The sequence below is a fragment of the Pygoscelis adeliae genome, unplaced genomic scaffold (assembly GCF_000699105.1).
Source record: "Pygoscelis adeliae isolate BGI_AS28 unplaced genomic scaffold, ASM69910v1 Scaffold26, whole genome shotgun sequence".
In the NCBI taxonomy this organism is placed as follows: domain Eukaryota; kingdom Metazoa; phylum Chordata; class Aves; order Sphenisciformes; family Spheniscidae; genus Pygoscelis; species Pygoscelis adeliae.
Genome location: NW_008825104.1, coordinates 7090322 through 7116045, shown reverse-complemented (window position 1 = coordinate 7116045; position 25724 = coordinate 7090322). Strand labels below are relative to the sequence as shown.

General features: G+C 37.2%; 1 protein-coding gene across 9 annotated transcripts in view; it reads left to right on the top strand.

Annotated features, from left to right (window-relative positions):
• Window positions 1-25724, top strand: part of ERBB2IP (erbb2 interacting protein) — a 121549-nt gene that overhangs the window by 17669 nt on the left and 78156 nt on the right. For 6 of the 9 annotated variants that reach the window (XM_009327272.1, XM_009327274.1, XM_009327271.1 and 3 more), the window contains exons 2-3: window positions 3627-3740; window positions 21679-21735. The gene's annotated coding sequence lies outside the window, so the exon portion shown is untranslated. Of the gene's footprint in view, window positions 1-3626; window positions 3757-12950; window positions 13001-14462; window positions 14506-21678; window positions 21736-25724 lie in introns of those variants that run through there. The other 3 variants (XM_009327269.1, XM_009327268.1, XM_009327270.1) reach the window with 3 other exon arrangements.

The window sequence follows — 25724 nt, the reverse complement described above, 5'->3', positions numbered from 1 at the left end:
TAAAAAGTGGAATACGTATGTGTCAAAACAACGTCTTGTAGTATAGGCTAATTTGTGTGTGTTATCTGTAATTATATGCATCCTCTGTTTGTCCCACTTAATGGAATAAATCAGATACACAAAGTGGTTAGTTGCTTTCAGAAAGTAATTGTGGAGAACATTTGTTAATGCAATTGGGTATGAACAGAATAAATGTAGCTGCTAAATTATCAATTTTGTATGTGCACTGCTAGTAACAGTGTCCATGAATTCATAAGTTCATATTTTTCCCTTATTTTGGACCATGGATTCAGCTAAACAATGCTTAAAAGAAATCTAAATATTCTTTTTTGTCATGTTGACAAAAATATAGAAAGGGAAGAATCATGTAGTAGTAAATAATTTTTTTTCTTTTCCTTGTGAAAGCAAAATGCTAGGTTTTATACATAGATCTACTGATGCAGTAGAACTAACTAACGAATATCTCAGTCTTTTTGATCCTATTAAAACTTAATTAATGGAGTATTTGTAATGGATTTTGCTGCTTTAAGTGATCGTTATCATTGCTCACTGCTATCAGTAATTGCACCTATATTGCTAAGATAGTGGTATGATGATGCTTCTTGGCTTTGTGTGGAACGTGTAATGAAATGAGAGAAGCGTCCATTATGATGTTGCATCTGGCATCTTCCTCTAGTAAGTCTAGTCAAAGTGATAGGTGGCCTATAGGATTATAATGTAATATTACTAGTGATTTAAGCATGGGCTTTAGGATACGTTCTTTTAAAGTCTGAAGTGCTTGATAGCACTACTTGATAGCAGTACTAACCCCTAACAGTACTAACACCTTCTTTTCTGCAATATCTAAACAAAATTTCATATAGCTAGGCAGACCCTGATCTTTCATGTTGTGGAGCTATTGAAAAAAAGGAACAACAGTAACAGAGGACTAGAAACAGAGTACAATGAAAAAATTTTCTTCTGGTTTTTAATGCACAACTTTTTTTAAAATGCAGCATAATTTTCACCAGAGTGGTAGTAGAGTAGAATCCAAGTTGATTGTTATAGTAATTGTCCTTGCAGCCACAAAAATACTTTTCCTCTGCCAGATTTTGTCTGCAAGGGATGATTTTGTGCATTCAACAGCACAAATCTATCTAGTTCTGAAAAGTCCTGGTTGTTCGTAACTCTTCTGAAATGAGTTTATAACTCAAATGTAATATGGGTGCTTTTTCATAGTGACCTGCCCATCAGGGGTTTGAGTTGGAAAGGGTTCTTGGTGTTAGTTAAGCAGCATGTGTTTTAATTAAAAATTAGGAGTATGTGATAATGAAAAAGCTAGCAGTAGACTGTAGCCTTAGTTCTACTTAATTTCTAAGTTACCAAGTTGTGGGGAAAATTTGCATTAGGGGAGGAAGTGTCAGAGCAAAAGATCTTTCTTCTAAAGATGTGTAACATGCTTATTTTCCTGCTCCTCCCCAACCCTTAACTTTTGGGATCTAGCTTAACACTGAGCACTTGTAGCATGTATGCCAGGGTAGTCAATTTTTTATTAAAGAAAAAAAAAGAAATCTTGAATTTTTGACTTAGTAACAACAACTTGGTTAATGGACACTGGAAGTATATTGCACTTGCCAGCAGAGTTAAACTGATGTCTGACTTTTGAACTTTTGTAACAACACCTTATTTGTCAGTAGGTGGAGAACAGAGGATGGAGGAGTGTTCCAGTCCTCTTTTCCAGTCCTTAGATAATGCTTAGATAATCATCTTTTATGTAATGATCTGTGCAATTGTCCATTGTCTATATAGCTCTACGGTTACTGGATTCTTTCTCTTGCTACCTGTGATATAGTGGAAGGGTCGGTGATTGAAGCACTAATGGAGGTACCACAGAATTCAGGACTTGACAGAGGTAGTCACAAACATGAACATGTAATCTGGAGGAGTCGGCATGTTCAGCAGTCCTGTCTATCTTTATGGATGTCACTTAATCTCAAACTGAACTGAAAGTTTAACCTTCTGTGGAAGACTGCAAGATGAGGGAGAGGGAAGTTATTCAGCTCTTGTTATTTAAGAGCCAAGAAAGCTGCTTCAGTCTTTACATCATAGAGCAGTAGTTCCTAAATGGGGTGTGTATGAAGCAAGTTGCTGGCCAAATACAAACTTGATTTAATACAATACTTATGTTAGTATTTTTAGTCATGCAAAAATTTTGTCTGTAAGTGGGAAACCGGTAGGAAAATTTCAGAAGGAAAGTTCCAGAGCCACCACTATAAGGGACAGCAACCCAAATTTTTTATTCCTGAGCAAGCCAGGAAAGTAGCAGTGCAGCCATCAACCCTAGCATCCTTTAGAGGTTCTAGCTATGCTGGCCATGGCACCATGGGGAGCTGATAGCAGCAGTGTTTTGGAAAAGATAGCTGAGATCTGTTAATTGTATTAGTATGTTTTAAAGTTTAAGTCTCACAGAGTGTTCTGGAAGTGGCAGAAATAGTTATTTTAATGAAGTTTCCGTTGCTGCTCTTCGTCTTAGAAACTTCAGGAATCATGAAACTCAGTTTTGCGACTGCATATTGAATGCATTATGAAAAGAGTATGCTAATCAGGATCTGATCTCCTGAAGAATCTTTTTCTTTCAGGAAGGATTCCAGTTATTGACTTAGAAACCTACATGTATTAGGCATTTTTTTTTCTTTTGTGGAATGTATTTGCTGTTTTAAAAGCAGATGACAAAACTATTCTTCTGTAATTTATCATCCTCTCTTTCTTCCGTATTTTGGCACCTTATTTGAACTGTCTCCAAATGTCATCAAGATGAGGCTATGAGTGTGTTCCATATACATCTTAGACTTACTGCATTATTCCGGCCTGCTAGCCAGGACCACATAATAAAACTTCGTATCCTCAACATATAGAGTATATGGCAGTACTCCACAAAAGCTCACTAGGCTTCTCAGAAATAGATCCAACTGCTTGTAACTGACTGCTTCCACTCTTGCCAATGGCTGTGGCTGTAGACTTTCAATAAAACCTCATGTTAACCTAAATGAAAGGCAGCTGGCAGGTCCAATTAAAATAATTGCAGCTTTTTTGGAGCCTCATCTGTTGCAAGGAGTTTTATTTCCCCATGAGGGCTGTGGGAGTATTTGTGACAGTGTGGGTGGTATAGATGCTCTTTCAGAGACTGTACTTGAGACTCACCAGAACAGCAGTGCTTTAAGAGGAAGTCATCCAGTTGAGGTCCTGCACATAACTTCTTGTTGGTTTTGTTTACATTTTGTTAACCTGATAATTGCATTAAAACTCCATTCATACAAGTAACAGAAAGGGAGCTGTTCTGAACTCAAGCTTGCTAGCAATGCATATATTTTGTTTTTGGCTGGCATAGTAGGAGGAGATGATAATCAGTTCTACCTTTTTTGTGTTTTGGCACACTGCTCTCTCTGTTTGCATTATTTTGAAATTTGGCAGAGGGCAAAAATGAGTGATTGAAGAATGGTGGTTGTGGTGGTGAGTTACGTATTACCACTTCTGTGTCTTCTGTGTTTAATTCTGGTGTAACACAATGTGTGGATTTGAAACTTAGTTTTTGTGCAAGGCCTCTTATACCTGTCATCTTGCAAACACTTCTTAATTCTTTTTCACAGATCCATGTGGATGGTTTAATAAACTCTGTTCTGCGTCCTGGTGATTCTGTGGTCCAAGTTCAGAAGCTGATTTAGACTCCTGTGGTGTGAATTGGCAGCGGTGGAGTGATTCGGGTAGGTGCCTGTCCAGGTGTGTTGAAGGAGGAAGAAATGTTGTGGGTGCTCTTACTGTTTCAGTTACTCTACAGTGTACTAATAATATCTTCTCTCACCCTCACATGCAAGAATGACAAACTTTTGTTTTAAGTGCTGAATTTGTATTACAGTAGCTTGTAGGGAATATGCATAAGAACTGTGAATTGTGGTTGCTTTCTGGCAAGAAGCACTAGGGATATTCACCGCAGTGGCACAGTCTGTTGCACTCGCGTCACAGAACATGGTCTGTGTGTCTACGGTTTTAACATGTTGATATGGCTTTGTGTGAGCATTTGTGTATAGGCAACCTGGCTTCCATTGCTTCTGCTATAATTTTCTGCATTATTTATTCACTTTGAATGCTATATAATATATGCAAGGTATAATGCATTTTATGGTAATGTATTCAGGTAGCTCTGTGCAAAAAAAAAGGCAGTTTCAAACAAATACTTCTGCCCTGGGTAAGCTAACTTAAATGCTATTATCCTATCAAGAGAAAGGTTAATATGATTGGGGTTTTTTTTTGTTCGTTGGTTGGTTTTGGGGGGTTGGCTTTGGGTTTTTTTTCAGTTGCAAGCATGTACTGTTTTGGTTCTGTATGCTTGCCACAATGTTAGTGGTATGTTTTGAGGGGGTTGAGACTGAAGGGGATTTTTTTTGTTTAAACTTATTTTTAATCCCATAATTCAACAGCAGATGCACATAGCTCCTCGTAAAGACTTATAGGGACAATATAATCAGAATGATGTGGCCTTTTCTTTAGTAAGTGTATGCCTAATTGAAGCACCACAAAAATCTTTAGTAAATCACAGTATGTTTTGAACATAATATACTGGAGTATGATCTCCAGTAGGATAAGTTTGATCTTAATATACTGTCTTAGTCCTAATTAGGACCATTGAACAAACGCATTTTCCACTCTGCACTCTGCTCTCTTCATCTCTTGCTCAGATTCAAGAATGTAGGTAGAATACACTCACAAATATTTGAAACTATCCACAGAAAATGTTTGACTTCTGAGAGGGGAAATACTTTAATAGCAAAAGTACTGTTTTAAATGCTTAATAGTATTGCAGAAATGATGTGCTTGGAAATGCAGGTGTCTTATGAGATTTAAATTAGGAACCATTATGAAGAGATAGTACAAGTGTTGGAACTTTTGGTTAAAAATGGGTTTGTGGGGCAAGAGTGGGTTTTAATGAAAAAGGTTAGTGAAGAAGAAAGGCAAGAATATTTACTTTGAGGAGCAGATTTTATGTTTTTGAGAGAAAAATCCTACTTACATTTGTTAAAAGTACTTGATATTCTGTTGAAGGCTTCAGAATTATTGTTTCTGTAGATCCTTGGTTACAGAGAATTGGATAAAGTGCCATTTTTCTCTGTTAAACTTTTGAGATTTCTTTCACAGTTCTCTGACTCGTGAGTGACGCTGTGAAGAAATTGTCACAAAAGAGAAGCGATTTTATCATGTGGATAGACTGAGACTTTTAATATGCTATTACTGTCCCGTTTACTGCCAAGCTAACAATAACAAAGCAGGGAGTTCAGGCAATAGTGCACAGCTTGGATTTAGGGTCCTTTCCTTTGTGATGCTATTCATATTGTTCAATAACATTCCCCAATATGTGTAAGAGAATAGGCTGATACACATGTTTGAATGTTGAGAATAATTTTATGTTGAATTAGAATCTTGTTTTATAATCCTAGTTTCATTGTGAATCTGCTTGTTCTCACATTGAAATGCTTATTGAGTCTTACTAAGATAATTCAAATGGAATGGTTAATCTAGAGTTTATTTTTTGTTGCTTTGCAGTAGTTTGCTCTTATGTCTAGTCCTTTTTCACTCCTAACTGGTTCATTAGCATACTTGATTAATGAGCTTTTACTGAGGGAAAGATAATCTACCAGCTAAAAAGAACAGGATTGGGAAGTAAATGCTGGCTTTGTGATAGGCTTGTGGCTGTAGGCAGATCTTGAATAGCTGAACTGTAAAGCATGTTATAATGAAATATTTACTGTAGGTATCACAAGAGACCTAGTAAGTGTTTCTGATGTTTTGTGATCTTCTTGGATAGAGGCTTCTTAACGCCAATTGAGTGTGTGTTCTCCAGCTTCTCAAAGTTTTGTAATGAACAGGTTTCTGGAAAAGGTGCCATTATTTGTAAAGCTGCTAAATCGATAATGAGCACAGTGCTAAATGCTTAGGTCAAACATGAAGGTAATGTATCAATGTTTATTTACAGGTACTGAAATACATGGTGAACATACAGACCGTAAACGAGTTCTTAATTGTGTATAGCTGAAATATATGAAAGAAACTTAAGACCAAATAATAAATACTAAAATTTGTTAGTGTTTTGGGTTTTTTTTTACTTTATGTAATCCATACTCTGCCTAATAGGTGAATTTGCCAAGTCTCTGAAATCTTCACTTGTACAGAGTGTTGCAGCTTCTTTTGCAATAGAGTATATTTGGTCTTCTGACTAGGCTTTATTTAAGGATGCAGTTTTGAAGCTGTGTGTAATTAGAGTCAGTCAAGGAAAATTCTATTTCATTGTCTTGCCATCAAGACTTCCACCTGAATAAAGAAAGCAACATTGGCTAAAGAGGGCCGCCTGTATCCCATCCCTTCAGTATTCTTGTGGCTCCTTTATTGCAATAGGTTTTGGACACGTTCCAAGCTTCTTATATAAGCTCTGGTTTGCATATTTACTCTGTGAGACCTCTTGACTTGCTGATTCATTTCTCCTTGTAGCAATAAATGGTGGCCCAAATCTCCCCCTTCCTAGTTCTATTGACAAGTTCTGGCATGAAGTGCCTGCTCAAACGTATCTCAGGGTGTACAGTTATGAAGGTTAATCCAGTCAGCACAAGATGTGTTTTATCTTGGCAATGCACTTTGGGAACTCGTCCTTCTGTCAGCCTGGTGTTCCCTGTAGTGCAGAAGAGTTACAGACAAGCTGTCTCAATAGGTGAAATGATTCCTAGGCCCATGGGCATTTAAACATTAAAATATTTTAGACTGTTTTGCTGAATGTTATTTTAGTTTAAGGACTTATGAAGGATAGTAGTTAGTTTGTCACTTAAAATGTGTGCATTGCTAACAGTCTGTCTAAAACAAGATTAGGTTATCGGAGGTTTGGCATGCGTGATAAGCTTCCTGGTTGTCACATGGCCAGAATTGGATATTCTAAGGAAAATAATGTTCATCCTGACTGCATGTAGGCAAATCTGTTTAATTCTATGCAAAGGCTAGGTATTGGGAAACTCCCTCTTGCATTGCATAAGCAGTTCTTGGATTCTATTTGTCAATTCAGCAACTAGCAAATAAAAAACTTCTTATACAGTGCCATAAACGTGTGTGGTGGTTTCAGAGGAAAAGTATGCAGAGAATACTTCTAACTTACTTAAATAGCATGGCTCATTCTGGCTTTCTCTTCCTTTTTCCTCTCTCCTCTTCTTTTCCAGCTACGTTCTTCAGTGGAGATAGAATTAAATGCTAACTAATTTATGCAAGCAAACTTCCTTTTGACAGTTGTCTTTGAAGGTCTTGGCCAATGCAGTTTGCTGGTTCAAGAATGTCGGTGCCTATTTCTTCACTTAAGATATGGCTTCTATGTCACTCACCTCATTGACTATTTCCTCCTTTTTTGTTTGTTGTTCTCCCCCTCCCCTCATGGATTTTTTTCTTAATGGTGTAATTGTATCCATTATAATATGAAAGTATATTTTCTTGCTAATGGGAAGAAATGACGATGAGGCAGAAATGCCTAGTAAAATGCTTTACTTCCAATAATGTCTTAAGCAACTGCGAGGAGCTGTAATGGCTGTGCCATAGTTTGTTTTTCTGCCAAAATACTTCCTTTTATATGAAGTACAAATTGTACAAGTTTACAAATGTAATTGCACAAGTTTATGTGAAGCACAGATTTCTTCCAGTGCTGTTACTATGTCTGGAGGATCATACAACAGTGGTGTGGAGAGCTGCACAGACTGATGTATTTCAGAACTCCATATCAGTATGAGAAATACTGGCTGTCACTAAGTAAGAGCAGAAAATGGAGCCGGCTAGTTTGCAGCTAGCCAGTCTGCGACAAGTTCAGGCCAAAGAAGCGTTGTACACAGAAAGCAGGAAGAATGAGTTGCTTTTGATTTGTAGGGAAGGAGTAGTACAGGAAGAGTGCTGTGTATTTAGGAATATCCAATTACCATCAAGTTATCCTGCAGATTTCATGTCCATAAAGATCTTTAGCCATCCAAAGGGAATTTACACCAAGACAATTGGAAGACAGTAATGTATAAATGGACAAAAGGCAGGTGCACAAGGTTTCTGGAGGTCCAGGTGGCCTTCTGACACTTCTCCTGCTGGTAAGCCAATGAGGACAAAGGCAGATGACGATAAAAGTGAGCTAGTTGACTAGGTAAGTGGTGCAAAAGGGGTGAGTTTTCCTATTATGAAGCAGTAGCTTGGTTTTAGGGCAAAAAGAGATGACAGATTTTTCTCCGAAGAGAGTAACTTGAAGTGAACATCGTTTACAGAGGAGAGGCAAATAGAATAGTTAATAAAACATGCAGAAAGAAAAAAACAAACTTTATTCTAATACAAAAGAAAGATATTGGAAATACCGTTCATCAAGGACTGATGAATAATTCTAAGGATCTTTATAAAGAAAGAAGTGTTAGGTACTCAGTTTGGAGGGAAAAAAGAAAGCTTATGGTTGGTCTGTTTAGTATCACTGGCCCTGGGTAGGAAGAGTGATGTGTTCAATGGTTAAAATAGCTGCCTATAATTTAGGAAGGGCAAAGTGAGGGAAAAGGATAGTGCTATTTTGATTAAAATAGCTTTACCTATTTACCTATTTTTGACTTTCGAGAACTGAAAAAAAATTAATACTTGTTAATGGGTATTCTCTCTGGTAAGCCACAGCATAAATAGCTTGCTACAGACCATCAAGTTGCAGTCACGTACAGAATGACTAAGTCCATAAATACAGGAAACTTAATTTTTATGTGCAGGTGATCTTGTACTGGTAGTACTAAAGTGTTCGTTAAAAAAGATGATGGATGCATTATTCTTAGAAGTCAGAGTAGAAGGATTTGGAGTCACACCTGACATTGAAAGGTGCCAAGTAACCAATTGTGTATTTAAAACCTCTTTGTGTTTGATAAAGTATAAATGACTATGAATTGATTTTGATTGTATGTAATAAATATAAAATTTAATCAGCAGCATTTATTTGTTCCTTTTTAAAGGAAGGCCATTCAGACAAATCATCTGTATAGAAATTCCTTTTCTACTCCAGTTTTAAAGGGAAATCAGTTAAAGGATGTTTTACTAGATGCTTACAAAACAACAGCTCTAGACCAGGGTAATATCATAGTGAAAAGTGTCCATCTGTTAATTAAATGAAGGGGAAAAAAGCTACAGCAATGAGTTATGGGTTAGAAGCTAAAGATTGCAGGAAGTGAGGAATGCAGGAAGTCCACCTAAAATATATTGGATGCTAATGTTAGGACCACTAAGGTGCTTGAGAATGAGATAAAATATACCAACCCTTTGCTTTTTATATGCTTGACAGATACGTTTCAGTTGTTTGGCAAAATAAGAGACTTCCATAACTGAGAAAATTGAGAAGAACTTGATGATCAAACTGACTCCTTGTAGAATTGTTCAATGGACAAGTGGCTCAGTTTTTAAATTTCTTGGTCACTCAGGAAATTATTGGATTATAATCCTAGAACTAATTTGGTTCAATCTGGTTTTAGGCTAGAGGATTCATATTTTCCCCAGTATATCACATGAAATGTTTTATTCTTACGATCCCTTCCTCTCCCTCTTGAACTAGTTGCATATGTGAGAAAGGAGCACTACTTATCTTTTGCATATAACTATTGCTGTTTGAGGATATGAAACTGCTTGATCTGCCTGTCATTCTTGGCTAGATGAAGAAGCTTCTGTGGTCTTTTTGCTAGTACCAGGCTATGTAGAACTCAAGCCATTCTCTTGCTCAGTTTAGATGCTTATATGGCTGCTGATAGTCCTTCATTCCTTCCTTACCTTTTGTGCTAAAATACAGACTTCCGGTAAAAAGTATTCCAGACTCATTCTAAATCTCTATTCACAGTTACAAATGTGTTAATTTGTTTACGAGCTGAAATACCTCCCCTCTAATCCAGAGGAAAAACTCTCTGAAAGTTTGGACCTGTTGGAGCGGGTCCAGAGGAGGGCCACGAAGATGATCAGGGGGCTGGAGCACCTCCCCTGTAAGGACAGGCAGAGAGAGTTGGGGTTGTTCAGCCTGGAGAAGAGAAGGCTTCGGGGACACCTTAAAGGAGCCTTCCAGTACTTCTAGGGAGCCTACAGGAAAGGCGGGGAGGGATTCTTTATCAGGGAGTGTAGTGAGAGGATGAGGGGTAACAGTTTTAAACGGAAAGAGGGTAGATTTAGCTTAGATATTAGGAAGAAATTCTTTACTGTGAGGGTGGTGAGACACTGGAACATGTTGCCCAGAGAAGTTGTGGATGTCCCCTCCCAGATTGGGTGGGGCTTTGAGCAACCTGATCTAGTGGAAGATGTCCCTGCCCATGGCAGGGGGGTTGGAATTAGACGATCTTTAAGGTCCCTTCCTACCCAAATCTGAGTCTATGAAAGCATGAAGGTAGTTTCTACAGCCATAACTGAGCTAATCGGAGCACAAGGGGAAAAAACACCTCACCTTCTTTCAGATATCAAGGACATTGCTTGACTACTGCATTCTGTCATTGCTCTTGGCACATACCAAGGTAGAATTGTGGGCTGATGCCCACAGTTCATTCTTCTCCCTGTTATATTGGAAGACAATCAGGTCTTAGTGTATTCCTTCTTTTGAATTTTATGTTCTTATTAATCTTTATTTGTATTTTTGCTTGCTACTATTTGGGACAGGAAAGAAACAGACCAGGTAGATCTCTGCTTTAAATTTTCTAGTTAGAAGGCTTGTACCAGCATAACTCTGCTGGTTTTATTATGCATATGTTGGTATAGATGTAACATGAGTAGTGCATTTTAATGTGTTTAAGATGAGGATGGGTAAAATCAATTTTTTCCTAAACAGTATGATCACCCTTTGTGATGATGTAACCTAAAGGAGTTTTAGTAACAAACTGGAATCACCTATCATGATTCAATTCACGAGTGTGGGATAGACAACAGAGATTCTATGTCCTCCAGGACAGGTTAAGGTAACCTAGATGGATAGAGGAGCACATGATGTGTGGGGTGGTGGTGGTAAGTATTGGTTAGCTTGATGAGCAATGATATTTGCACATCAGCAGCCTGGTAATTGTCAGAATTTTATTTTTAAGCATTGTTGTGAAGGCGAGAGATAAGGAAGAAGATGAAGGAATTCACAGTGAATTATGTATCTGTGTGGGGATGCTGTCAAATGTTGTTTCGAAAAATTGATGGTGATAGAAGGTAACTTAATTGACTGAATAGGAGTCTCCCTCTTGATTTTGAATGAGAAAATAGTTTGGAAAAATAAGTGAAAATAAGCTGCTTATCCCTCCAATAGAAAAGGGGGAAAATAGGGGTACTTAAACTAGCAACACAGTCAAGCAGTGTCTAGTGTCCTAGAAATGATTTTTGTAATAAGTGGTGCAAGTTTGTGTGGTTAAGGTTTTGTTTTGTGTGTTTGGGGCAAGGGGGAAGTGTGACTACAGGAACTCAAGGGAGAAACAACTGAGGAGAGTTGTGGGTCAGAGTAATGGGCAGGATACTCGTGGTTTCCACAGTAGTAATCAAAGCATGTGATAAGAACAGTAGTTGGTGGCAGTTGAGATTAAGTTCTGGTTTTATGCACACTAAACTTAAGTAGGCAATTCCCAGAGGTGCTCATCATCTGGAGCTTTCCTGTGAGATGGAAGAGTGTCAGGGATACTGTAGTGTTAGAAAGGCCAGGGAAGCAACTCGGCGTGGGAAAGAACATACTGAAAAAGAGGAAGAAGCAGAAGAGTGGAGAGGAATGGGGCTAACCAGCAGCACAAGGAAGCACAATGGGATGGATGAGGAAGCAAAAGAGAGACGACTCTTTAGGGGCTCTCACCTTTTTTGAGGACTTTTTCATTGAAAGGATCACCTGTAGAGCAGTACTAGGTCTCTGAGAAAGCTTGGACTGATAGGAGACATTAGCAACCCAATCAAGTTTTTCTTTTCCCTTTTTTATATGCCTTTCCTTATTTTCCTTTTTATTCCCATACCTCTTCAAGAGAGAAAATTTTGACTTGAGAGTAGAGGCTCCTCTTCTAAATTTCCCTCCTTTTGAAGCATGTCAGCTGTAGTTTTCTTTACATGTGCATTTAAAGCAAACAATAACCAACTGGAGATAGAGATGTGGTTTCTGTAGGCAGTGATTACCCAAGCATTTTTACATCTAGCAAGATTAAGTTTAAGACTCATTAGTTTTAAAGTAGCGGGTGTTAGATAAATTGGTTAAGCTCTGTCTCAGTGTTTGCTATTTTGGGTTTAGATACTGGCCTGCCAGGTCTAATTGAAACTGTTGAGAATGTTTCTTTCTTTTTAACTGGAATGCTAATAGCACTACTGCTATCTAACTGCTGGCGTTCATTTTGGTCTCTATTTTTATAGATCATGCTGTTAGCATTTATTCTCAGCCCAGTCTCTTACTGGTGTGAACGTCAGACAACTGTTAACTTCAAATGCATTATTTTCTAGATTTGTATAGCTTTATGGGAAAACTGGACTATGTGCGTTGTCATAGAGTGCATGCATTAAAACTGTGTTGAATGATTTTATCCATGACATTATCAGTCTGTCTCAGTTCTGATCCCTTAATAGTATTAAAATGAAAGCTGGTATCTAAAATGGAATTAGTCCATTAATCTCACTACTGATCTTTACTACGGAGATTTTTTCGTGCTATAAAAAATTCTTAGTGCATTTTCAGCTGTTAACAAAGACGACCGACATGTTAAAACCCAATATTTATTTTTTTTTAGTTGCAGTGTCTTATTGCTAGACAGAATATTGCATAGAGATGTCATCTAATGCAGCTTAATAAATGTCTGTTTTTCTCTCTAAGAATTTAGAATTCAGGAATCTGCAGGTAAACAGGTGATTTGCTTTATTGCTGTGAAAGCTTTGAATACAGACTTAATTGTTTTGTCTAGATCTTATATTAGCTTGTTGGAGAAGATCTGGAAGATCCAGAAGAATTGATTTTAGATTAGATTAAACAGACGTCAGGTTGTTTTTAGAGCTCACATCCAATTGTTTCCTTCTTCACTCAGAAGTGAGAATGGAGCTATATCTAAAAACCGAAAAACCTTCATTGTTTGGCTATCAGATCTAAAATGTATTTCACATATTACTGGAAGATACTGTGAACTGGAATGGGCAACTGCAGTAAAAAGGATTTTGGAAGATGCATGAATATAATAATGCAGTTTGGTAGCGCTTCTATCAATATGTGAAGGGCACATTCTTCCAGGCAGTATATTTCTCCAAGATGACCCTTCAAAGAATGAGAAATAGGGAATGAGGAGAAACCTACTGGTGATTTGCAGACTTACGCACAAACAGCAATTTCTGCTTGTTACACTTATGCTGTGTTAGATTGTTTAATAAAAAGCCATTAAGAATTGAGGCAAAACAACCCTCACTCTAACCTCATTATCAGAGGGAACAGAGCAAATTCGTATCCTGTTCTTTTCCAGACACTGCCCTCTTCTACCCAGGCTTTTAAATAACAATTGTATTCTTGCTTTTTCAGATTCAGACACTGTCTCTGCATTAGTTACTTCAAGTTCAATCTGCAGAGGTTTTTTTTTTTTTCAAACAGAAAAAAGTAGGACTATTTTCCAGTCAGTTGAATTCAGCATATTAATTTCCTTAAATTTTCTTGTGAACTGGGGATTAATTACCTTGCAGCTCTGCGATTTCAAATTATAGAAATCTTTATTACCTTAATGAACTGTTTGCCTTTTAGTTCAGGTGGCTTGTGGTCCTGGAGTGTTTTTGTGTGTTAGAAGAGGATTGCTATCCTGTTACATAATAAAAATCCAGGGGGATTTTATAGCTCCATTCCATCCATGAAACAAATCACTTCTAGAACAGTATTTGCAGAATGTAAATTAGCTTGCAACAGGGATTTGGGTAGCTTTAAATTATATGGTAAAAAATGACAATCTACTCCTTCATCATTGATTCTCAGGCAGGTAGTGAGGATATCTGACAGCAAGCCAAGGCTTAGTGTTTAGAAATTGGCTCAAACCATGAGATTAAGCAGCAGCATTAGTCTTTTTTCAAGAGTAATATGATAATGTCATGGAGAAATGGATCATACCTCAGTAGCATATGGCGCATGCTTGGGTGAAGTGTAATAGAGTAAAAATACATTTTGGTTTGACGTTGTATATGTTTAGTCACAATTAGTAGCTGTTGCAGTTAGTTATGAATTTAATATCGTTTCAAACAGGAAACTTCAACCTCCAGTAAGACACCTGCTCAATTATTCACAGCTTACTAAAAAGTTTTAATACCGGACACTTGCCTTGAGCGTATATCCCTGCTTCAAATCAGTGCATTTTTAAAATTCATATCTCCATGATTCTGCATTGTTCCTGCCTCACTGTCTAATTCCTATTTTGAATATAGAAGTGTATTATTCCTCCTGGTGTCTACCTTTGTTATTGTTTGTACAGAACACTGACATTCAAGAATTGATCTTCATAATGTGCATATGGGGTGAGTTAATGATATACTGTTACGATAGTGAATTGATGTGCACAGTAATTGACAGTTGAAGCTATAAAAAGTACCTGACAGTTCTTTTTTTCTTTAAACCCACTCAAACAAGCAATAACACCCTAATATTTTGGAATCACTTTGTATGTTAAGAGCACAGCTGAGGTTAATTTCATTCATAGCTGTGAATATTTAGCAATTTTGCAAGGAAGTTCTAAGATTGCTCATTGTATCTGTAATAAAACTGGTCAGTGATGTCTCCTAATTCAACTTTGTAAAACAGCGAGAAACAAAATAAATGCAGAAGGAAGTAAAAGGTTCATAATAGTAATTGTTAATTGTAAAGTTATGCCTGTATGTGTGCGGGGGAAAAATTATGTCTAAAAATAGATTTAAGAGTTGCTCAACTAGCACTGCTCACCTCTGCCCTGGAAGGAAAGGGAACTCAGGAATTTACATACTCTAACAATGACTTGGCTGGTAGAGTGAGATCTATAATTCAGTGTACAATTATAGCAACTGTTTGCTGTTAGTTTCTGCTATTTTTTAAACGATTTTAATTTGAAATGTCCATTATGCTGTAAAATTGTGTTTCTGAAATTGGGAAATGTAAAAAATTCAAGTTCCTAATACCTATTTTCTAACCTATTTCAGACAACTACTAGGTGGTTATTGGTTCTAACAATTTAGTATTTTATGCATAATTTGATACACGTAAAGCCTCAGCTGGTTAGCAGCTCAAACTGTGTTGCAGAATCTCCTGGACTAGCCAGTGGCGATAAAAGGCCACAGGCACAAGACAAATCCATGCATCTAGAGTGCCACAAACATTCACAGAACCTGTAAAATTTGCAGTCTGAATTCTGTCTATGCCTAGGTTTCTGCTGCAGTATGTATCCACAGCCTTCTGTATTTTAATTATCTGAAACAGCTCTAGGATCCAATTTTGTGCATAAGCTGTGGCATAACTGACAAAGTGTCTCCCTGATGCAGGAAGTATATCAAGAGTACACCTGTCTGCGTAGGTTTTAAATTGAGAGAAATATAGCACCTTTATTGTTCTTATTAATGGGGTATAAGTAATAAGTTGTTCATCTGTGGTGTTGGAAATCTATACTTAAATGTTGCCCAAGAGGACTTAAATCTCAGGTCATTTGTATTTTAGGACAGAGTGCACACTCTGTGACAGTCTTGGGGTCATTCAGATGGGTGGCCCATCCTGGGACTTGTTTAATTAAGTTTCACAAGTTGCTATTGGAAAATTCAGTATGCAGTTAAATATTGTGCCCAAAATCTTTGCCAAAGATTCTTATTCCCTGTGCTTTCTCTTTCTTTCATGCTTGGTAGTCATACTCACTTTAGTATCTAGATCACTTCTATCTTCCTCATACTAAGTAGTTAACAGGTTATCTGTGTTAATGAGTCAGCATCTACTTAATGCAATATTTAGCCAATCCTTGCTCACAGAAGTGTGCGTGTTGGGTGCCACCAGCATTTGATACATGCCCATGGTCCCTATGAGACATCGTGTCATATTTCTTAAGTACTGCACAAATAAAATTAGATGTGTCCCTCCCTAAAGTATTTCGATATCTAATAAAAGATGTGGGTGTGATGAAGTAGAGGAGGGAAGAGGGTTTATGTGATGAATGGGAGTAGGGAAAAAGAGATAAGGGTCATGATAATAGCATCATACAAGTTAGCCACCTATTTCATTTACATCAAATGTGTCCTTTCTAGAAACAGTGGTATACATTCTGGTCTAGTTTAGTATGTATGTATGACTCAGTTTTCATGGTTTTAATTACAAATCTTCCTACTGATTAAATTGGTATATTCCATCTCTTAAGTATTCGTACTCTCTGTCATTTGTTTCCCAGATTTTCCACATTCCTCTTCTTTCTCATCATCAGTCTCTCTTGTGCTGCTGTGAAAGAAGACTGAGGTCTGAGCACATTTGCTGTGGCTAACAATAATAGGCCTGAAAAAGCTCTAACCATTTGGAGCTGTCACTGTCTAGGATCCACATGCTGATGGGAAACTCTTAAGAATGGAGGCGGGGGGGAAGGGTGAAAAGGAAGGGGATTGCATGGGAGCAAAGGGTGAGGGCACCAGATCTAAATAGTTTTCTCATGGGTTTGCAGCCTCTCTTGTTATCCTGAATGCTCGTGTCACATTGTTTGTGGTGCTAATTGGCATCCTGATGTGACTTAGGTATGTCCAGTCCTCTCTAAAGTTGTTGTCAATTCTGTAGCAGCAGTGGAAATCTTTGAAATGGCTGAAGCTTGGGTGAAGGTTGTCATAACTTACAAAGAATAAGGGTTTTTTGCTTTTTCTTTTAATTCCTAGATTTAGTTGAGTTGGATTCTTTGTGTTAACCAAAGCTTCCTCAGGCACAGCTACTCACTTGTAGTCAGTGAGTTAGCACAAATGTCACTTAGAGAAAAGTAACTTGGTAAAGAATTGTGACAGTGCATGGAATGCAGACTGTTGCTGTTTTGAGACCTGCTGGTTTGGTAGTCCCTAAGAACGGTCTGTGAGGTCAAGATAAGTGGTCCAGGAAGAAGTCCTGTCTCCTTGATTGAAGACCTCAGGTATTTTTCTGTTGTGCATGGTTTGTTTCCTGTTTTTTTGAAGTTCAGATACCGCTGTATTGTCTACTTCAGAGACAAGAAACAAATTGATGTGAAAATAGATCACTAAACCTGTTTATTTTGCATACAAAAAAAAAGCTATATTAAATGAATACAGTGTTTAAGGATGCCAGGTATTTTAATTTTTCAAATGCTTGGTTTTAAAGCCTTCCTAAAATTCTTAATTTTTAGCATTAAGTTTGGAGTATAAAATCAGTGTCATGTCTCTATTTTGTACATTTTCATTCCTGGCTTAGGCTGTGGTTATTTGAGCTAATGCAATGGCATCACAGTAACAGAGCGGGTAAACATCAGTAAAGCCTTAAGCAGAATTATTAGGAACAGTGTATAGTAACAATTTAAACCTCCTCACATTTACTGTTCTGCAAAGCAACCTTGGTTTATAGAAATCAATGATTTGTAAGTCTGTGAACAGTGGATCTACTTTGGTGATTGTATTTGTTACCTCCTGTAAAGCAGAAATAATTTCCAATTAAACAGTGATTTCTCTACTTTCGTTTCTATCCATTGATATAAGCCATCTTGGTTCTATAAAAGGATTTTCCTGATACTTTTATTTTCATAGTAGGAAAGGATACTGGAATTACTGTGAGATGAAGCATTGTCTATCATGAATTCATGAATGATTGAAGCAATGTGTGATTATTCAGCTGCCTTAGTAAGACTTGGAAAAAGAGTATCTCAAATAGCAATTACGTTGACTAGATAATTTTGCTTGAGTGGAGGCACGGAAACATGTATCTCCATGGTGCACTAAATCTCAACTTTCTCCCCTGGAAATGTTTCCAAATAAGACAACTGACCTGCTTCCTTTTGTACGTACTGACATAGGCCTTAACTCAAAAGTAGCTTTTGACTTTGTTGGATCTAATGTTGAAGTTGGACCTAAAGTGGTGGTGGCATTGGTGGGTTGTACCACATGACCTGGAAAAGTCTCTTCCGACCTCCATCATTCTGTAATTCTAGTTATTTGGGGCAAACAGTGGAAAATAGTTCTGTATCTTGCTGCTTTTAGGGGGAATATTGGGTTTAAGGGTAATTAAAAGCGCAATATGATTACTTATCTGCAACAGCTACACCTTCTGATGGTGCAGTAGATATAATTGTTTATGCTTAATAACTTTAATTCTTATTATAGAAGAACTTCTCAGAGCATACATGCTGAGGGTTATGCTTTGAGAAACTGGCGTCTTGATTAATACATGATTCCCTGCAGTTTTAAGAGTTAAGAAACTCCTCCCATCTGGTGCCCATGCATTATAGCAGTTTTTCACTGGTGAGATCAAACTCAGCCATATTGGTTTGATATTGGTTATTTCTGCACTAATTGCACTACTGTAAAGGGGGATTTTGAACCCCAGGCAGTGTTTCTAAATTGAGGTATGTTTATTTTGTTGCAAAACCACACTTTGCACGCAGAACACTTACAACAGTGAGAGTTTTTGCAGCTATATCCACAAAGGTGAGAGAAATAATTTGGAAATAGTTTCTTTTAAAAAAAATGAGGTCAAATTTGCAACCTTCATTTATGCCTTGGAGACCCTTTTTTCACCAGCTTCCCCAAGGGAAAACAATCAACAACAGAATTCAGCAGATCTGATTTATCTGAATATGTGCGGGTATGAATGTGTTTCCTTAACCATCTTGTCCAAAAGTGCTGTTATGGTATTTTAAGTAATGAACAAAATTTCATTTTGCTAGCCTCTAGGCATTTCATTCAGTTTTAACAAAATAAGAAACGTCCCTAATAGAACTGTAGATACTCTGGCAAAACAATGAAAATCTTAATATTAAAATTTAATTTGTACAGCAAGTTAGCCAGTCAGGGACCTATAAAAGTGCCTTTTCCATTCCATTGTTGTTGATAAGCATACACATATCCTTTGGCAGAACACTTCCCAACTGCATGTCCCCTGCAGTATACCAACAGTGTTGCCAAATACAGGTTATTTTGGGGCATGCTGGAAGCAAATGCGAATCTTAGTGTGCTCACTGAGAATGTGCCATCAGCTGTCTTCTCTCTGTTGAAGGATTCTGGTTGTCAACAGCTGTGACAGCATTGGTACTAGGAGGTAACAAATCCTCAAGTAGGTCAGTCTCATGCCGGTTAAGGTAACGTATCATAATTAACATCTTAGACTCCTCCACCCAAGACCAGTGAAAAGATAGTGCTGCTCCTGAAGCTTGTCAGGTTTTTGTCAATGAGACAATCCACGCAGCAGAGATTGTTTCTTTGCTTCACTGTAAAAGTCTGGCTTTGGTTCAGATACCGAAGAAGCAAGTAACAGCGAGACATGGTGACAGCATCTGCTTCCAGGAAAAACAAGATGCACTCTTTCTTGAGAATGGTCTCTGAATCCTTTGTGTCTCCCTGGTCCTCCCCTCTCACCCCTCCTTGTTCCCCAGTGTCGGAATCCAAGATTAACTAAACTGTGGTCTACAGACCTTCCTACTTTGTGTGAAATGTCTGTTTGATTTCAAAAGGTAGGCTATCTAGACATAAATATTTTGCCAGCTGTGTTTATCTTTTATTTCCTCAATCAAGATCATATGCTACTCTTTTCAAATCTAGCTCACTGTAAGCACGCATTTCTCACCTATGTAGGAGATTGTGATTGAGTAAGAATCTTGCCAGTAACCACTCACAGTAAAACTTCTTCATTATTGTTGTGTATGAAATGATTATGCACATGTGTATATACTTCCCTGATACTTCATAAAAATATTCTGGTTATGGGTATCTTTGTGCAGGCAAAACCTGCTTCATTGAGGACAATGGTATCGATTGTGCGTACAGTTGCACTTCTTGGTCTGCTTCAGAACCCCTCATCTTCCTGGTCCCTGATCTGAAAGTAAAAAATATAACTAATCTCATTGCCCTAAAATTGTTCTTGACCTTACGCCTTTTTCTTTCCAAAGGCACAGTTGCCTGACTGTCCTGCTGTCAGATCCAGTCCTGCACTGTCATATTCCCTGGATTAATTCTTCTTATCCTAGCAAAGCTATTGCAAACCTGCACTACTTCTGTTTGGGAGCTTGTGCACAGTGCCTCTGAATAGCTTTTGTAAGATTAAATAGTTTTTTAGTAGGAGGAAAGCGCTGTAGGAAAGGAAAGAAACATGCAGCCATGGCAGTTTGACAGACTCTCTCCTAAGACCCCAGGTTTCAGAATCTGGTTTGATCTTTGCTGTCTGTCTTGATCTTTTTAATTGTCTTGAGTGCTGCTGTTCTGTATTTCTGAGGCTGGCTAAACTGATAGAGGCTTTTTTAGGAAATTTGAAAGATTTGAGGCTTTAACATTACTTTTACCTATATTACTTTCTCCCCTTGCTATTTGCATGTCCTGGTTGTCCTTCTATTGAGAATAAATGAATAGATCTATGCAGTATAGTGCATTGGAGTCCATTTGGTACAAATGCAGAAGCTGGCACGAGTCAATCCTGAATGAGGAATAGGACATGTAACATGAAAGTTGATTATAGCACAAGCCTGCTGTGACAATCCAGACTTCCTAAGGAGTTAGTTGTTCTGTGATTGTACTGCTGCTTGCTTCTTACCCCAAACCAAGGAACTTTCATTCGTCCTGGAACAATTTTGACTTTAAATCTGTTTTAGGATTTTTTTGAGGACATTTATGATGATTTTATGATGGGCTGATTCTGCTTTTTATTGGAAAGAAATGAAATATAGTTCCATTTATAGGTAAATCCTTTGAATGAAGCTACTACCTGTGCTCCCCACAATTTAAATTTTTTTCTAGGTACTACAAATTTGACAGATTATACTCTGCCTGACTCAGCTCCTTAGCTGTTCTACATGAGTTCGTGTTCAGTTAGATGATCTGTCTGACCATAGTGACCTTTAATCCCTCTGAAGATATGTTCTTCTTCTGTCTTTGTTGGAGGCAAAATTTATCCCTTCCATAGGTCTAGCCACTAATTTTGAATGTGTTCAGTCGAATGCACTGAATGTTTTTGTTTGTTTATAACTGTTCTACTTCAGTGAAGATAAGTGTCAGTGATCTGATATGCCTTACTAAATGTGTTGCAACTTTCTAAAAAAATCCTGAAGTTAGGTATGGTACAGAAGTGTGCTCTTTTTGTGTTCTGTTAATTTCTGATGTATTTTTTTCTTAACTTGCTTTAGAATTGTTTGTAAGAGATGTCTAATGTAAGAGATCTAATAATTTAATACAGCAGTTAAAATGGAGTAGAAGTGAAACGACTTCGTAGGCAGAATGCTATAAAGTCAAAATAAAAGTAGGATAAAAAACAATGTTTTGTACACACGCAAAAATAGTCTCCCCCAAAAGTATATATGTAAATTTTACTGTCTTGAAAGTCTTTCAAGTTCTCTGAAATCTTAAATCTACTGTTCACACACATGTACAGCTTTTCTTTTTAAAAAAACAGAACGAAAACTCTGAAAGCAAAAAGAATATCCGATACAATAAAATATGTTTGTTCTTATCTGGTAGGGATAGTGTTGACTAAAATTTTTGTGCCTTTGTCTTAAACAGAATGTTGGCTTTGAAAGCTCAGGGAAGAAGCAGCAGGGAGAAAAAAGTAACACAGTGGTAAGTATGTTATTTTTCTTTCCTCTGAACCAACTGCACAATGTATTAAAATAGAAATACTCTTTTTTTATTCATACGTTGTAATAATCACCTCCAAAGCACTTGAATTTTATTCTGCATCATCTCTCATGTTGTTCTGAAGGCAAATTTTTAGTTACAAATATCTGTTGAAGAGCCAAGTGAATTATATGTATGTACATGTAATTGTGTGCATATGTAGAAAGGGGAATATACAGGAAATTAAGTTGCAGGAAAATATTTCAGTTTTAAAGCTCAATGTCCATTTTTAAATGTTTTGGCTTGTGGAGCTTTAGCATTTCATACTGCTTTTTTAAGTAATTTTTTTTTTAGTTCTTAGGAAAGATAAAGCATGTTTTTTAAAAACTTAGATAAATGGTGCTTGAAAAAGTGCTTTGAACGCTTGTTGGGCCTCTTACTGTCCTTCTTTCTGGTTTGCTGGTCTAAAGCCTGGGCGAACATTGCATCATGTAATTTCTCTCTTATTGGTGTTTTAACGTTCTTTAGCTAGAGAGCATACTTAAGAACATGAAAAGTATTAAGAAGCCAAATGAAGTTCAGTTTTCTGTTCAAAGCTCTATGGAAAAGCCACACATGTTCAGAATCAGCTTTTTTCTTTATTAAATGATGCCAGTGCAGATGGCACTAAGTTGCTTTTGCCTCATTGTAAGGATTTCTAGAGGCAAGTATTTCTCATGAATAAAGAGAATGCCCAATAGAATATTTTGTTTTCAGAACTTCTCTATGAATTTCTGTGGAGGAGTTGTTATTGTATAAACCCCACCCCCCCCACCCCAGCCCCATGGCAAAAAAAATAAACCCCCCCCCCCCCACCCCCAGCCCCATGGCAAAAAAAACCCCAACAACATATGACAGCAGCTTCCATCTGCTCTGATTTTATTAGTAGTGCTGCTCAGACTGTGGAAACGTTAATAAATATTGACACTTCAGTGACTGGAATTTTGAGACTTACTACAAAATACCAGTTTAAAACATATAAAAATGTTCTGCATATTTTATCTGGCATTGCTACGAACAGTGCATGCTTAAGAAGATAGAAGCATGTGCACATGCTAGCTTTTCCCAGCCTTTTGTGTAGCCTACAAGGCTGTAGGCTTTGTGTTGTGCTTTGGCATTCTCCGCTTAGCTAAGACTGTGCTGTTGCTGCACTGCCTCAGCTGTGCTTACTGCTCTGTAAGGTTTGTTGCTTCCTGTGGGCAAATGACTTGCAGTGCCCTTCCCCTTCCCCTCCTCTCCCTTCTCCTCCCTCCCTCTTTTGACTATGTTGTTATAACTGGAGGAATTAAGACAGTGTCGATTCCTTTCTGCTTGAATAGATGTTGACAGTATGTGATACACAGCATTTACTCGTAGAGTAGATCCAGACATAATCCCTCAAAGGACTAAACCCAAAGCATAAGCGGTTTAATATGGTTTTATACCTCTTCCAGAGGCTTACCATCCTTAGTCTGCTTGCTTTGTGTGTTTAATTTTCATTGTTTTCTTTGTATAGAATGTCAGGAACTTGTACTGTTTGTTTTCATGGATCTTTTTCACAGCAACAATGAAAGAAAGTGGAGTTATTTAATGTAGAAATTAGTGGATTCTGAAAGCAAAGCAGTTCTGAAGTAGCTTGGTACAGCTAGCCATACCAAATAACTGTGATTACTAGCTGTACAGGAATTGTGATTATTTCTATTGCACATTTAAAAAAAAAAAAAAAGAAAGGATACGGTGGCTAGTCGGGGATGGAGTTCACTTCAGTATCCTATCAGGATAAATAGTTCATGTTCCTGGCTATGTATTAACTTAAAAGTGACAAACATGAAAACCCAAACATGTCAGTTCCATAATGTAAAGGAAATCTTTAAGCATTTGAAAACATCAATGTTGAAATATTGAAATATCAATGTCATGGCTTTTAAAAAAAGCTCAGTTTTTTTAATAATCCATGAAGGTTTGAGGGGCTCCTACAGTGTCCTTCAAACTTCAGTTTGCCATAGTAGATATTCTTGCATTTACATGGCTTTTTTTGATTTGGGGAGGAGAAGTGGGTGAGACTCAAGCATAGTAGTTTTAAAAGTCAATTTATTCCTCTTAATGTTTTCTTAGTAACACTGCAAATATGTACCCAAAGAATATGCAATCAAGTTGAACATCAGAAGTGAAGCTCAAATCTAATGCTAATCTCGGCAGCATTATTAATGGTATACAATTAGAGACCATTCTTCAGATGAAATGTTGTAGTGGCACTTACTTGGATAGTTTGGCTGTCCAGATGGAAGTTAGTTTCTCGGGCTGCCTCAAAAAAAGAGCAAAAGGAAATGTGTGAGAACTAAGTTGCAACTACCTGGGCTGCGGTTGTGTAGTGTCAGGATGTGTGTGTGTTACTGTGTAGTTATTATGTAGTCTTAATATGAAAAGTCAATATAAATATTAAAAAAAGCCAAAATTACAATTGTTTAGGTATCTGAACATTTTAAAATTTATTTTTTACTGTAAACTTAAACTTAATCTATAATTTTTCTCATCCTCTTTTTTTGTGAAGGGTGTTTCTGTAATGGATCTTGCCTTAAATTACAGATCTGTACTCTCATATACCTGTGCCTTACTGATGCCTTGGTCTAGGATTAGGAGTATTGAATATTACTGCATTTCAGTTAAAGGTTGTACTTGAAGTAGAATATTGTATTATGTAGATGTTTGCCAAGAGTTTTTTTGCTTCTTTTCTCAGTTTAAAAATAATACTTTTGTTGTTTTGTTTTCACAAAGCCAATCTGGTTTTGTCATTGTTAAGCTTTTGGCGTGATAAGGCCAAGTACTGACAGCTTTGTTGTATTGCTGCTTTTTTACAGTTGCAGAAATGAATAGAAATGAATATTCCAAAGATTTCTTTTGATATACTTAGGGTGGGTTTTACTTGTCATAATAACTCTTCAAGTTTGTTTTAGCACAGGCAGTTTAGATAAATATCTAAGCTGGAAAATAACTGTTGCAACAAATATCTGGTTAGATAGTCTCTAGTTTCAATAAAGCGGGAGAATGCTGCTGTTGAACCAAGAAAATGTTATTGATACCATCAACACTATTACAACTAAGTAAAGAGATTTTATAAAATAGTTTGATGAAGAACTTCAGATCTTAATTGTGTAAAGAATTTCTGAATATTTTAAAGCAAACCAAAATAGAAATAGTAAATTGAAACCTGGTTAGAATTTACTTCATAGAATACAAGAAACAGATCATTTAAGCAAATGTCTCCAGGATTCACACTTGGAATTGATCTTCTGGGAGTTACCTGAAGTTATCTTGCTGCCCTGGCCCTTGGAGGTGGGTGGGTGTTTTTGTTTTTTTGTGGTTTTTGTTTTTTAAAAAAAACATATATAGGCATTGAGAGCTTGGAAAGTAGTTAAACCCAAGAGAAGCTTTGACTTTTGTTACCCGCTTTGAGTTTTGTATTTCAGCAAGCTAGGAGTAGAGTATCACTGGTTTTGCTTATATCCTTATACAGCTGTTGAATCGGTAAAAGCAAAACTGATTTCTGCCCTCTGTTCCCTTTATTTTCTCAAAAAATGTAGGAAGCATCCTTCATATTTTTGCTTTTAACAATTGGTTATTATTTACTGTGTTTACTAACATTCGTAGATTTCCTAGAATACTGGGTTGGAAGGGACCTCAAGGATCATCTGGTCTAACCTTTCTTGGCAAAAGCACAGTGTAGACAAGATGGCCCAGCACCCAGTCCAGACGAAACTTGAAAGTGTCCAATGTTGGAGAATCCACCACCACTTTCCTGGGGCGATTATTCCAATGGCTGTTTATTCTCATTCTAAAAAACTTTCCTCTTGTGTCCAATCGGAATCTTCCCAGAAGTAACTTGAACCCATTACCCCTCATCTTTTCCATGTGACTTCTTGTAAAAAGGGAGTCTCCATCTTCTTTGTAGCCACCCTTTAAATACAGGAACATGA